This window comes from Raphanus sativus, chromosome 8 (genome assembly GCF_000801105.2).
Source record: "Raphanus sativus cultivar WK10039 chromosome 8, ASM80110v3, whole genome shotgun sequence".
Taxonomy (NCBI): domain Eukaryota; kingdom Viridiplantae; phylum Streptophyta; class Magnoliopsida; order Brassicales; family Brassicaceae; genus Raphanus; species Raphanus sativus.
This window is the reverse complement of record NC_079518.1, coordinates 7,706,359-7,719,184: the sequence shown is the minus strand read 5'-3', so window position 1 is coordinate 7,719,184 and position 12,826 is coordinate 7,706,359. Positions and strand designations below refer to the sequence as shown.

The 12,826-nt window shown below is 36.6% G+C and overlaps 1 non-coding gene and 4 pseudogenes across 1 annotated transcript; 1 reads left to right on the top strand and 4 right to left on the bottom strand.

The window, feature by feature from the left end:
* Nucleotides 1-2,162, bottom strand: part of LOC130498946 (uncharacterized) — a 3,012-nt pseudogene extending 850 nt beyond the window's left edge.
* An 85-nt stretch (nt 2,163-2,247) lies between these two features.
* On the bottom strand, nt 2,248-4,145 carry LOC130498945 (nuclear pore complex protein NUP58-like; annotated as a pseudogene).
* An 87-nt stretch (nt 4,146-4,232) lies between these two features.
* LOC130498930 (uncharacterized) lies at nt 4,233-5,389 on the bottom strand (annotated as a pseudogene).
* Nucleotides 5,390-5,528: 139 nt separating this feature from the next.
* On the top strand, nt 5,529-5,602 carry TRNAN-GUU (transfer RNA asparagine (anticodon GUU)). The gene has a single exon. It is a non-coding gene; the product is annotated as a tRNA-Asn (tRNA).
* Nucleotides 5,603-6,832: 1,230 nt separating this feature from the next.
* LOC108820559 (uncharacterized) lies at nt 6,833-9,681 on the bottom strand (annotated as a pseudogene).
* Nucleotides 9,682-12,826: the final 3,145 nt, after the last annotated feature.

Genomic DNA, 12,826 nt, shown 5'->3' with positions numbered 1-12,826 from the left:
AATTTAGAAATTTATACTATAAACTTTTGAGTTGCTTTTCATGTGTTTGGTTGCTTATCTTTTGCGTTTTGTTTGTCTAAAGTTCTTTAGCAGATTATAAGCAAGTAAACATTTCAAATTGGGACTCTTTATCTCGATCCGCCCGGACAATCCTAGTCTATCAGAGGAAAAAAGGACTCCTTATTCAAAGTAGATGATTGTATATATTTTAATATATCTCGCAACTAGTCGCTGCAACACTAGCTAATTAGCAATTAGCAAAAAGGATCTTTCGTACATTCCATTGTAAAAGATCCCACGACGCAAAGCAACTTATTCAACGCTTTTTCCTGATAGCCAAACACAAATTTCTCCCAATTTTATATAAATTTAGCTTTTAACAAATAATGTTTGATTCCTGTAACCAAAAATATTCCAGAATACTCCCCTATGACGCACCACAAAGGAATCTAACGGACGGACGTAGAGAAACGGCTAGTAACAGCCAACTATACCACAACACATGTCCAACTAATCTAGATTTTTCACGAGAATCGTCTTTCTTTGAAGGAGGAACTGAAACGTCTCGAGTTGTGATAAGGACATCGAGAGATTGATACCGTTGATTGATTATATTCTCTCGTGTCTTCTCGTCATCACATATCCTTAACCTTTTGATTTGTTCTTCTCACACACTGCTTTTACAAAAAAGAAGTTTTGCAAAGTTCAAGCAACGATAGCTTTTGCTCTGTCTATATCTAATTTGAGGATAAGGTTCGTCGGTTTCTAGCTGCGAGAATCCACTGGTAATATATTTTTGGTGAACAATAATCCAATGATTCGACCACTAATTCTCGTTTCAATCTTCAAAGTTCGAAAATCAAATTTATAACTGTTGTCATCAATCTTTGAATATTATATATACACGGAATAATTTGATGGTGGTATACGCCCCCCCTAAGTTTCACACTTACAAATTTAATTTAAATCCAAATACATATAAGAAAACTCATTTTTGATCTTGAACTGAATCCATGCAAATCTTTTGACGTACGAAAAATTAGTTATTTTTGCCACACCTAAAGCAAGTGATTAACCACTATAATTAGATAATCCTGTACAAAACCTATAATGAATGACTTAACTACTAATCAGTGATCACCATCAACTGGTTAAGCATTGTAAATTAACAAACTTGTAGAATCGAAGAAATTACATTTTGTTAGGCTATTTTATGAAACGAATCAAAAATAAGACAAAAGAATATTTTATATGATATATGTTTTAGTGTCTTAGATATTGTTGGTAAACAATCGATACATGCGCTTTAGAAGATTCTTCCATTCTCTACAACTAAAAGCTGAACGTTTGAATGGTCGTAGTTTTATCATTTTAAAGATGAATAACCAATAAAGATGCTGTTTTAATTTACAAATAAAAATCAGTTACAAAAAAAAAAATTACAAATAAAATAAAATAAATATGCTGTTTTCTTGTGAAATACAAGGAACAAAGAGAAAGAGTAATTCCATTTTTTTTTAACATCAGAGAAAGAAAGAGTGATAAAGTTACAAAAAAAAAGAGTGATGACAATTATTTCATAGGTAAGGTAAGTGTTTCAGAAAAAAAATATTCCATTGGTAAAATAGTAACTGATTTGTGGTTTAAGTTTAATAATCAATCAACAAATCCGTTGTCGTCCAGCAGCGTAGGATATCTGGCTTCACCCAGGAGACCCGGGTTCGATTCCCGGCAACGGAGCTTTTTATTTTTGTAATACCTTTGATATTCTTTTAGGGTCTTAGTGAAGATGAATCAGTAGAATAAGAGAAAGGTAGGTAATATTCACGGATTGATATATTCAAGAGAAACATGTAGACAACAACACTGTCCAGAATCCTATATGAATAGATGTTAAACTATTTACTTTTGTTCCCTGTGACTATTCTTTTGAGAACATACAATCATCAATTCAATGAATGAGTGAGTGAGTGAGATCTGTTTCAACTTTCACCAAACCAGCAAGTGAAACACGATGAGCTCAAGGCTTGTAGTAAATGACGCTTGGTAAAGGCTGAGAGATGGAACTTGATAAGAATCAAGTGCCTAACGTCGCGAAGTTCGGTACTTGGACCTTGAAGGTCTCTGTAATGAAAGATGAAAACAAGTTCAGTTTCAGACATTTATCCAGGGAGGTCAGGGTGAGTCAAATGAAGTCGTTAGAGGCATAATGCAAAAGAGAGTTGAGAAACCGAGAGAGAGTGTACTTTACAAACTCAAATTTGCTCCTGAACCAGGTGTAAGACCTAAGGGGAAACAAGTAACAACAGATAACACAAGTTGAGATTACCACAAAACAAAACCTTAATACAAACTGTACTGTATAATGACTTTGTACTGAGACAAACTGCGAAGGCGTAGCAGGATTTTGATGGAGTTTGCTCGCCAAACAAAGATCTAGGAGTTGGTGGAGCACCGAAAACTGGTGTATGTGGTGTAGCAAAGATAGAAATCGAAGGTGCTGAAGCAGGTGTGTCAGGAAACAAGCCAGCTCCTGATGTTGGAAAAATTAGCTGGAGGTGTCTGTGGAGAATTTGAAACCTCTGGAGTTGCTGCTGAGTACGTAATTAACCCAGCTACTTGTGTTGAGGTTTGTGTACTTGTAGTAGTGGTAGCAGCAGGAGGTAGATGCAGAGTTGGGTGGACCCTCTTAGCAGCAGCTTCTTGTTTTGCTCTTTCCCTCCTATCAGCCTCAAGAAACGGATCATTGGATTCTCCTCTCCGTCGCTGGTCAGCAAGATACGCTCTTCTCATTGATTCAATGTATTGGTGAACATTCTCTACCTGAAACACAAACAAAATCCAAACCGATTACAAGGTGGTTTTCAACATTTGAAGGTTCATTACAACAAAGTTACCTTAGCAGCCACGTGAACAAAGAAGTCATGCACGTTAGACATGACTTTCGGAAGAGACTCCAAAACCAAAACACGGTCGTCGACTATACTTGTCAGAATCCAAAGCGAGCAACTGCTCCACCTCCTCAACCCACTGTCTGCACTCGCCTAGATACTTCTCAAACCTCACAACTGTTTGCAGCAGAAAAGCAGTAGGTTTCTTTGGGATCCCACGGTAAAAGTAAGAAACTTGAACTTCTTCTTTGTTGAACTCCCTGCGCCTGAGGTTGCTGAGAATCACCACCACTGACAACAACAGCTCCTCCTCCTCCCCCACTTGGCTGTAGCATCATGAAAGAACCAACCGCAACCTCTGAATTACGAAGCAGATCTTTAACAACCAGCATAAGCTCGTGGAGAACAGCTTTCTGTCTGTCCATGGTAGTACTAATCCCACCAAGCTCCTGCAAAATTTTATAAACTTTTAATACAAGTCTAAGAGATAAACCACATAAAGAGAAGAATAGAGAGGGATCATCCAAGAAACCTGAAACAATGCGGCTTGCAACAGACTCGAAACCTTGAGTGGATATAGAAGAATCAAAAAGCCGGCTGGATTGGTCTAACCTCTGGCTTTCGGTTCTGTACTCCATTATCTTCTTCCTAAGAATATTCACACACACAAGCAATAAGATCAAATTATCAGCAACGGCAATGATCTTCAAGATTTTGGCGTTTGAACAAAGAAAAGTTGAAAGAAGAGTAATACTCAATCTCAAGGAGAAGGTTCTGAGAATCGGATGGAGATCAGTCCATTCGGTGCTGTAACTCGCCGGAGCTTTATCGTTCGTGAACAAATACAAGAGCTGCTGCGGCTGAAACGTCGGTGGTTGTTGCTGTTGCTGCGGTTGCGGTTGAGAGAAGAAGGAAGTGCTCTGCGGTTGCTGCGAGAAGAAGGAGTTGCTCTGCGGCTGAGATACCTGTTGCGGAGTTTGAAACGGTGGTTGAGGCGTCTGCTGCGGAGTCTGAAACGGTGATTGAGGAGTCTGTTGCGGTTGCTGTGGGGTAGAGAATGGATTGAACGACGACATTGATGGAAGAACAGACGGCGGAACGAATCTAGGGTTTGTATATCGCCGGTGAGGATTTTGGAGTCAGAGAGGGAAAGATTCAAAAGCTCCTCTTTTAAACACTCGAATACGTGGAGGGAAAAGATAGTAGTTAATGACTTTATTTCATATTTTTAACAAACTTAAGGGCTCTTTTGCAAATAAGGCAATATCAATTTTCTACTAGTAGAACTGAAGCAAATGAAGCTGATTTATATTATAAATCAAAACAAGGATATTTGGAATCTTTCACAGAGTTTTTATTTTCTCCGTGGCTGTTTCTTGGCTGAAGAAGCACCGGTGACAAGTCGGAGAGCTTGGCTTGAGTTCGTGAGGATTGAAGAGGATCTAGGGACTTGTGCTTTGCGATTCTTCAAGAAATCTAACCCTGTTTTCAAGCATTCCGGTGGTGGAATCTCCTTGTATATAACCGTCTCCAATACTGCACCCACACACAAGTTAGAGAGATTCGATGAGATCAAATCAATGAGTTGCTTATAGAGTGTGCATGTAAGACACCAAAGAGATTGTATCATTATTTACCCTGAGCTCTTTAGCTTTTTCTTTCTCGGGTGTTTGGCCTCTTCTTCTTTAGAATCCGAAACGTTTTTCTGTCTGCGAATGAGAGAAAACTGCCAATTTTAAGACATATGTTTTCTAGTTGAAACTGTCTATGCACAGTGAGAAAGAGATATATTACTTCTCCCGCTCTGCAAGAAAGTCTATAATGTTTTTGGAAAGGAACCCCTTGTTTGCAAGAGCTTCAGGGTCTTCCTCATGTTCTTCTTCTTCTTCTTCTTCTTTAATATCATCGAAAGTGTCAATCTTCCGTGACTTCCTTGGCGTTATCTTCTCTGCCAAACGCCTTCGACTCTCTTTCTTCTCCAGGACAACCCTAACGCAGAGAAAAGCAATCTCATTTCAGGAATCAATAGTTACATCTTCCTCCATCAACTCCTAAACGGTTTAAACCCACCACAAGCTCCAAAAAGAAGTCGCTTTGATAGTCAAAGCGGATCCCTAATGTCTCTAGCATAACACTAGACATTTAGATAGCTGAGCTAGAGTGAGAGAGGGAAGGTGGTGAGAATACAAACCTAGCCTTATTCTCTCTATGTATCTTCCTCAAGGCTGCATCTTCCAACTTTGCCTGACAGAAAAAGAAAGAAAGCAAAACCCATTAGACGCTTAAGTTAATGCAATTTCGAGTTTACTGTTTTCAGCTTAAATCCACATACAGATGGAAACATATACCTGTTTCCTGTGTGAATTCCTCGGGTGCACCGTCGGAGTCTGAATCAGAGTTGTGGTCTTTGTTATCCGACATCTGATTATTATCTTCTTCTTCTTCTTCAACGTCAGACGACACACACTAGGGTTTAACGGCCCTGCAGTTTCTCAAAACAGACGATTCTATTCTGAGAGTTTTGTTGTTTTTCTCCTTTTTATTGTGGATTGCTTTTGGGCTCTTGTTACAGCCTTTTTTGTAAGCCCATTCATCTATGAATTCTAATTATCAGCTTTGTTTCGTCGTATATCAAAAGCTGGAATAGCTCAGTTGGTTAGAGCGTGTGGCTGTTAACCACAAGGTCGGAGGTTCGACCCCTCCTTCTAGCGATTTTTTGCTTTCATTTGATACTACCAACATTGTTTGGGATTCACATCTGTTAGAATACTCACCGAGACATTAATCCACTATGAAATCGAGAGAGATTTCTTGTTTGTTAGTCACTCGCATGTTTTTTTTTATTTGAATAGTGTCATATATGGCAATCAAGGACCTGGACCGCGGGCCTGGCCCGTAAAGGCTTGCTGCGGGACGGGATTGGACCTCCATTTGATAGGCCCGCAAAATTGCGGGCCTCGCGGGACGGACTCAAAGCGGGATGGGTTCAAAGCGAGATAGGCTCAAAATGGGACGGGTCAAAAGCGGGATGGGTTAAACCGCGAGATTTTGCGGCAATCCTAAGTCTACATTTATGCTTTCACATGAGAGAGAGAGAGAGAGAGAGAGAGAGAGAGAGAGAGAGAGAGAGAGAGAGAGAGAGAGAGAGAAGAGAGAGAGAGAGAGAGAGAGAGAGAGAGAGAGAGAGAGAGAGAGATTAGACACTATGGAACTCCATTGATGGTGGTTTCAGTGTCGATGATGCTTCCGGTCTCCCAAGAGCCTCTAATCTGCACTGGTAGAGCTTCTTCAAACCATCATAAATGATAATAAATACATTTGTTTTTGTATAAGCTTAATGTATTGATCTTGTAAGAGTATATTCGATCATGTGCAAGATGAAAATCAATTCATGTCTATGTTTGTTTGTACATGTAAAAATAAGCAATGTAATATTCGATGTCCCGCGGGACGGCCCGCGAAGGCCTGCATATTTCGCGGTAACGGGATTGGGCAGCTAGTTTGAAGACCGCATCCCACGCGGGACAGGCCCGCCGTGTACCGCCAGAAGTCGAACCCGCAGCAGTTCGGGACGGGACAGGACGGGAGAACCCAATTGCCATCTCTAACTACTGTCATCCTAAACAATGAAGTATGTGTTAATAGCTTCACATGAAAGAAGCTGAAAGGCAAGAAAAAGGGTTTATACTATCAAGCTGACCCAAAACACACATGGTACGAGACAGTAGTATGATGACAAAAAAAATGGCAAGAGACAAGAAAAAATAAATGAGACAAAGTCTACTCAAAATGTAAAATCAAATAAATGGTGTACACATATAAATAACATTGTAGATAAAAACAAATGAGACAAAGTCTAGTCTAAAAACAAATAAATGCTGTACACATTGTAGATAAAATCAATTGAATAAATTGCTATCACTCTATTGTTTATTGTAAAGAGCACAAACATATGACTATATATATCCTCTCAGGTCTCAGCCAACCAATAACAATTTTTAACTTTTGCTCTACTTTACACTCCCCAACCCAATTCTATACAGTGTTCAACATTGTTGAAACCTTGGTTCCATCACAAATCACCAAACCTTTCTCATTGATGCAATAGCAACCTGAAACTGAAGTCATATGGTACTACTTGAACCAACTCCATGAGTGACTCTTTGTTCTTTCTCTCCATACACTTAAGAGCTTCTTCTCTTAATTTACCATGCAACTGAAGGCAAACCCAATCTAGCAACGATTCAACATCCTTTGCAAAATCTAGCAAATACCAATCCAATACCTTTGGAATCATTAGTTTGTTCTTCTTTGAGATCCCAACAGATGCTTCAAGATAATCTCTCTTTGCAGCTTCTAGCTCCTCCTCTACATTAGCGGCTGTATAAACCCTTACCTAAATAACAAAAGTTGGTGTGTGAAACTACTAGAAAGTTCTCCAAATTTGATGAATGTGTATGATTCTTAAGCACAACTTACAGCAGGAGAGGACCAACTTCCACAGGCCAGAGCAAAAGTGACCAAAGGCTCTGACCATTCCAATCCAAATGTGCTATGAGCTCTCATCTCTTCATGTGTTGCAGTTTTGGGACAAGTCTTCTTCTAAATAAAGAGAATAAGAATCAAACTTTGATTAAGCATATACAAATCAAAGAAAAGAAAGATCAAAAGAAACTTACAAATTTTAAGTGATATGGAAGTCTCAAGATAAAGTGTTCAATTGTGATAGCATTAAGTGAGTGTCCTCCTACAACTATTGTTGCCTGACACAACAATGAGAAGATGAATCTAATAAACATGTAACACACATTGAAACCACAGTGATGTCCAATTTTTGTTTTAGAGTATAAACCTTTTGCATAAGGGCTACAACCATCTCAGGGGTCTCAGGGATCCCATGCTCCAAGAAAGCCTATGAAGATAAATTAAAAACAAGACGTCAGACTTTTTTTCAGCATCTTACATGTCTCTATATCTATCATACTAAGAAGTCTCACATTCATCACACATGAATTATAATATTTATCCAGAACGCAAGCTTCTGCTGGTGGCTAAGACCATCTAGATTTACAATGGAAAGCTTACTAAGCAGGAACCTGCAAATAGGAACAGTTACACAAACATTGAGTTTAGAATATTTCAATCATTCTAAAAAAGATTTTAAAAGAGATACTTACTTGAGACGATGTATCAGAAATAAAGCATTGATTCTTCTCCCAAGATCAATGGAAGATGCATCAACAGAACAGAGACTCTTGTATACACCAAGTTCCCTTGTTCTCCACTCTGAACAGTTACTATATGGATCCAACACAATGTCCTTGGACGAGCTAATCCTCAAGATAATACTCACCAGGCATTTCAGTAAATCCTCTGAAACTCTGTTTGCTGCAGTTCCACTTTGCAGCGATTCCGAGACACTCTCCTGTGCCTTGTCTTGGTCTGCTAATCCATCATCTACCTTAATCAAAGGTTTCTTAAGTCTGTTCTCAAGTGATTCTGTATCATTCATGTCTTTTAAACCGTTACTAGAGGTTTGATTCTCTTTCCCTCTCACATCCACTGGCTTAGTAACACTGCTTACATTTGGTTTAGGCGACGCTTGTTTGCCACTAACTGTCTGATCAGAGGAGAAGAGTTTCCTACTTGGGATGCTTCTGCTAAGACTAAGAGACTGTTGATGCTTTTTCGGAGGAGTGATCATAGATTTCAACTCATGTTGTGACATGGATTTAGATCTCTGGTGTTTAGTGCTTCTAACAGGGGAATTCTCGCTGTTATTAGGACTCTCAAGGTTCCTCTTGGAAGAAATGTGAACAGCTTCTTGGTATAGACCTTGTCTGAAGCTTACAACTTGCTCCTCTAACCGAACTACTTCCTCTTCAAGAACAGCTACTTCAGCAAGAAGCTCCAGTGTCTTTATCAGATAAAAGAAACACAAATCAAATACAAAGAACAACAAGTTTGATGATATAGAATCAGCATTTGGATCTTACATGTCGAGGGAGATAAGAAGGAAGACGAGGTAAAGCTCCTAAAGGTCTAGTGAAAGCTCTTTCCAATGCTTTATGGACATTCTCCTCATGTCTCAGCTTCCTTTTTAGTTTATCAACCTAATCATAACAAACAACTTTTTAGACTCAAATTCATCATCAAATCAAGAAAGTGGTTTCTCAAGAACTTATCATCATACATCTTGTAGCAAATCCATTTTCTTTTCTCTGTTAGCTCGGCGCCTATTAGCAAGAGACTTCCCTGAGTTAGCTAGACCTCCTTTGCCTTGAGACTCCATCTTCTTCTTCTTCTTCTCTTCCTTTGTGAGTTTCAGAATACCACCAAACGTTACTCATACAGAACAAAGAAGAAGTTTGTAAAGAAACTATTGATAGTGGAAAAATACACAATCTTCTAGATAATAATTGAGTATGGATCACTTTCACTGTGACCTGCAGTAACTTCACTAAGAATAATTATTTTATTAGAAGGAATAAAAAAAAGAGGCAAATATTATGTTGTGAAATAGTCCAATGTAGAAGCCAAGAATCTTAAAGAGATCACCAAAAAAGCAAATCAAAATTGGATTTACTAGAGTGGAAAATGGTAGAGAAAGAAGAAAGAAGAAGGAAGAAAGAAGAAAAAAGAAAGAAGAAAAGTTACTTGAGTGGTGACATGCTTTGAAGGAGCTTTCATGGAGGAAAGAGCAGCTCGAACACTAGTGTTCATAGCTTCTCTCTCTCTCTATCTTCAACTTTTACTTTTTCTCCACTCTAACTGTGATATAAACCCAAGAGAGTGAGACCCCATCAGGATTATAAAAAAACAAAACACAAAGACAGAAGTAAAAAGAAAGATAGAGTTAAATGTTTAAGTATGTAGCTGTAATAAAAATATAGTACTTACTCTTTGTTTTATGAGCACAGAGCGGGAAAACTTGAAGGTAAAGCGACCCGGAAGCAGAGAAATGGTTTAGTTGAAGCTTATGTTTCCAAAAGAACCACCATTTTTTATAAATATTTAATCCATATAATGTATGGTTGGTGTATGTATAGGTTGACTTTGGTCATATAGTCTCGAACAGAGCAAGGAAGAAAGTCAAGAAACTACAGAATCTCTCATTGGAGGTGAAGAAGTAGTAGATAACGACTTGATATCAACCATTTATGATGTCTTTAGATTTAGAAATGAAAAGTATACTTTCTAGGAGGTGAATGAAGATGTAATAAGATCTGAGTTAGTGACGAGTTCTTGAGCTAGCTGGTTGGAAATTGTGAGAGATGTGGACAACCATAAAGAAACGATTTCTTTTGTCACTTATTAATTAAAATTTGGTATTTAGTGGCTTGGTGCTTTCGTTTTCTCTCAATCTTTTCAGTTCTTTCATTTATTTCATTTCAGTAGATTTTTTTTCTAAATGAATAATATAATGGTCCCAAATATAGTTAATTATTTATTTATAGTTTATCAGTACTGACATAATTAATTAAAAACCTATTTTTGAATTTTGTTTTACATTTCTAAATCTGAAATGCATCATTTTAAAGTCAATCTCATTTGCTGATTATTTTTAATTGGAGCTTATAAATAACCAATTGATTATGGACAATAATTAACCATTTAAGTAATTGATTTGTAATAAGTTATGCAGGTTGCCTGCACTTAAATACAAATGTGTTTTTCAGAGTTAAATTATGATACTACCTTTTAAAGAAAGCAACGATAACGTGCTTATTAATAATGATGTTAGAAGAAAATAAATAAAAAGGTAAAAACTCTAAAGGTGCTAACATGTCCCTAGTATGTATAACCTTTTTTAACATTGATTATTTTTTCTTGATCAAAAATTTGATTTTTCATTTCTCCCTTTTTCTGCTGTCAAAATGGGGGTTTCGCATCAAAAAAGGAGAGTGGTGAATGGTGATATTATTATTAGACCATCAATAATTTGATTATTTCAATCAACTAACAAGGCTGTTATGTAATAGTATTAACTAATGACAGGAAAATAAGAGAAATACTTGGGTTCATCCCTAGAGTGAACATTTAGTTTCACCCAACCAATAAGATTTCGTTATTTCATATCCAGTATCTTTAAAAAGGAAACAAAATATTGTCAAGTTTTATTATGTTTTTAAAATAAAAATAAATAGAAAATAATAGTAGTCGCAAAAAAATATTTTATATTTAAATACCGTCAGCAAAACACTAAACCCTAAACTCTAAACCATAAATCATAAACTTTAAATTCATGGTAAATCCTTGGATGAATACTAAATCTTTGGATTTTTTTATAAATATTTTTAACACAATCAGCAAAACACTAAACCCTAAACCCTAAATATTAAATCCTAAACTTTGGGTAAATCATAAACCTTTGGATAAATCCTAAACCGTAGGATTTAGAATTTATCCAAACATTTTAGATTTACCAAGGGTTTAGGGTTTATCCAAGGGTTTAGGATTTAGAATTTAGGGTTTAGGGTTTAGTGTTTGGTTGACGGTATTAAAAATATATTTTTCTAAAACGTATTTTTGTTTGCGATTAATATTAATTTCTATTAATTTTTATTTTTTAGTTTAAAAATATTAATATAATTTGACAATATTTTGTTTCCTTTTCTAAAAGATATTGAATATGAAATAATAAAATCCTATTGATTGGTTTACTCTAGAGGTGAACCCAAGAATTTCTCTAAAATAAACAGTGGATTAGGTATAAACTATGAACGTACTTAAATGATACTTTGGCAGATTCAATCAAGCATTAGCACGTCAAAGCTAACTTCGCTTTATAACTTACTCATGCTTCCACTTTCAAGTGGACCAACCATTCTCTATGTATACATATAGTACATAATTCAACTTCCTTCCATGTTATCACATTCTAGTGACACAATTTTATGTTTTCATATAAAAAATGGGTGTGTATGTTTTACAGTTATCTGCTTGTCCAGCTTATCTCGTTAGTGTAACAACATGCCATTGTCAGTTCAGCTGTTATAACCCAAAATCAATAGAAGCATGGCTCAAAGAGAATGAATACTATTTTTAATGGGTTTAGTTAACTAGATAGCATGTAGCACCACAAAAGGTCGACGTCATTTATTTCCCAATATGTAAATCACATCTTTCACATATAGTATTATGTCCATTTCCATTTAAGTCGAATGTTTGAAATGTAGCTAACAGACTCATCGGAGATAAGAACAATGACAACTCATTTAGAAATTATAATCATTACCATTACAATCATTCTTGTATTATCATAACATGCTATTTGTAGACCTAATAAATATATTAGATAACACCTAATTGTTTACCTCTGGCCTCTTCTCATCACATGCCATTAATGGATCGATGTGGTGCTGATGATAGTAACGTATAACCATGACGTCTCATAAAATCCTAACACAATAAAAAGCATAAACTTGCTCTTGTGAATTTGTAATTTCATATAAGGTAATATTCTGGATCTATATAGCCTCTTTGCTTTCTCTGTGCTGTTACCACATTTATACACATCAACTAAGCTCATATCCATTGATCGGTCCCCAGTTTTTCAATGATTAGTCAATTTTTTCTTCATTTTGATAACCATTGTGGTCCAATAAGACAAGTGAATAGTGTCCATCTAGGGCTAGCGTACGTGGTACATCGCATGTTCACTATCACTTATGAGCGCATGCATGTGAAAGTACATGTCAAAACCTTACGCCATATATACACACTTTTTTTTATATTTCTTTTATTTTTTTGTCAGCTATTTTCTTTTATTTTGTCAGCGACTCAATGTAATACACAAAACAAATAACCTTTTTATTGATCACACATACTTTGTCAAAAACTGTTTGTTTGTATTAGGATTTAGGCGGCCAAGGAATGTTTCTGTCAGTTTTTCTTTCTTCAGATAAAACAATAAGGTTACAACTAGAATATAA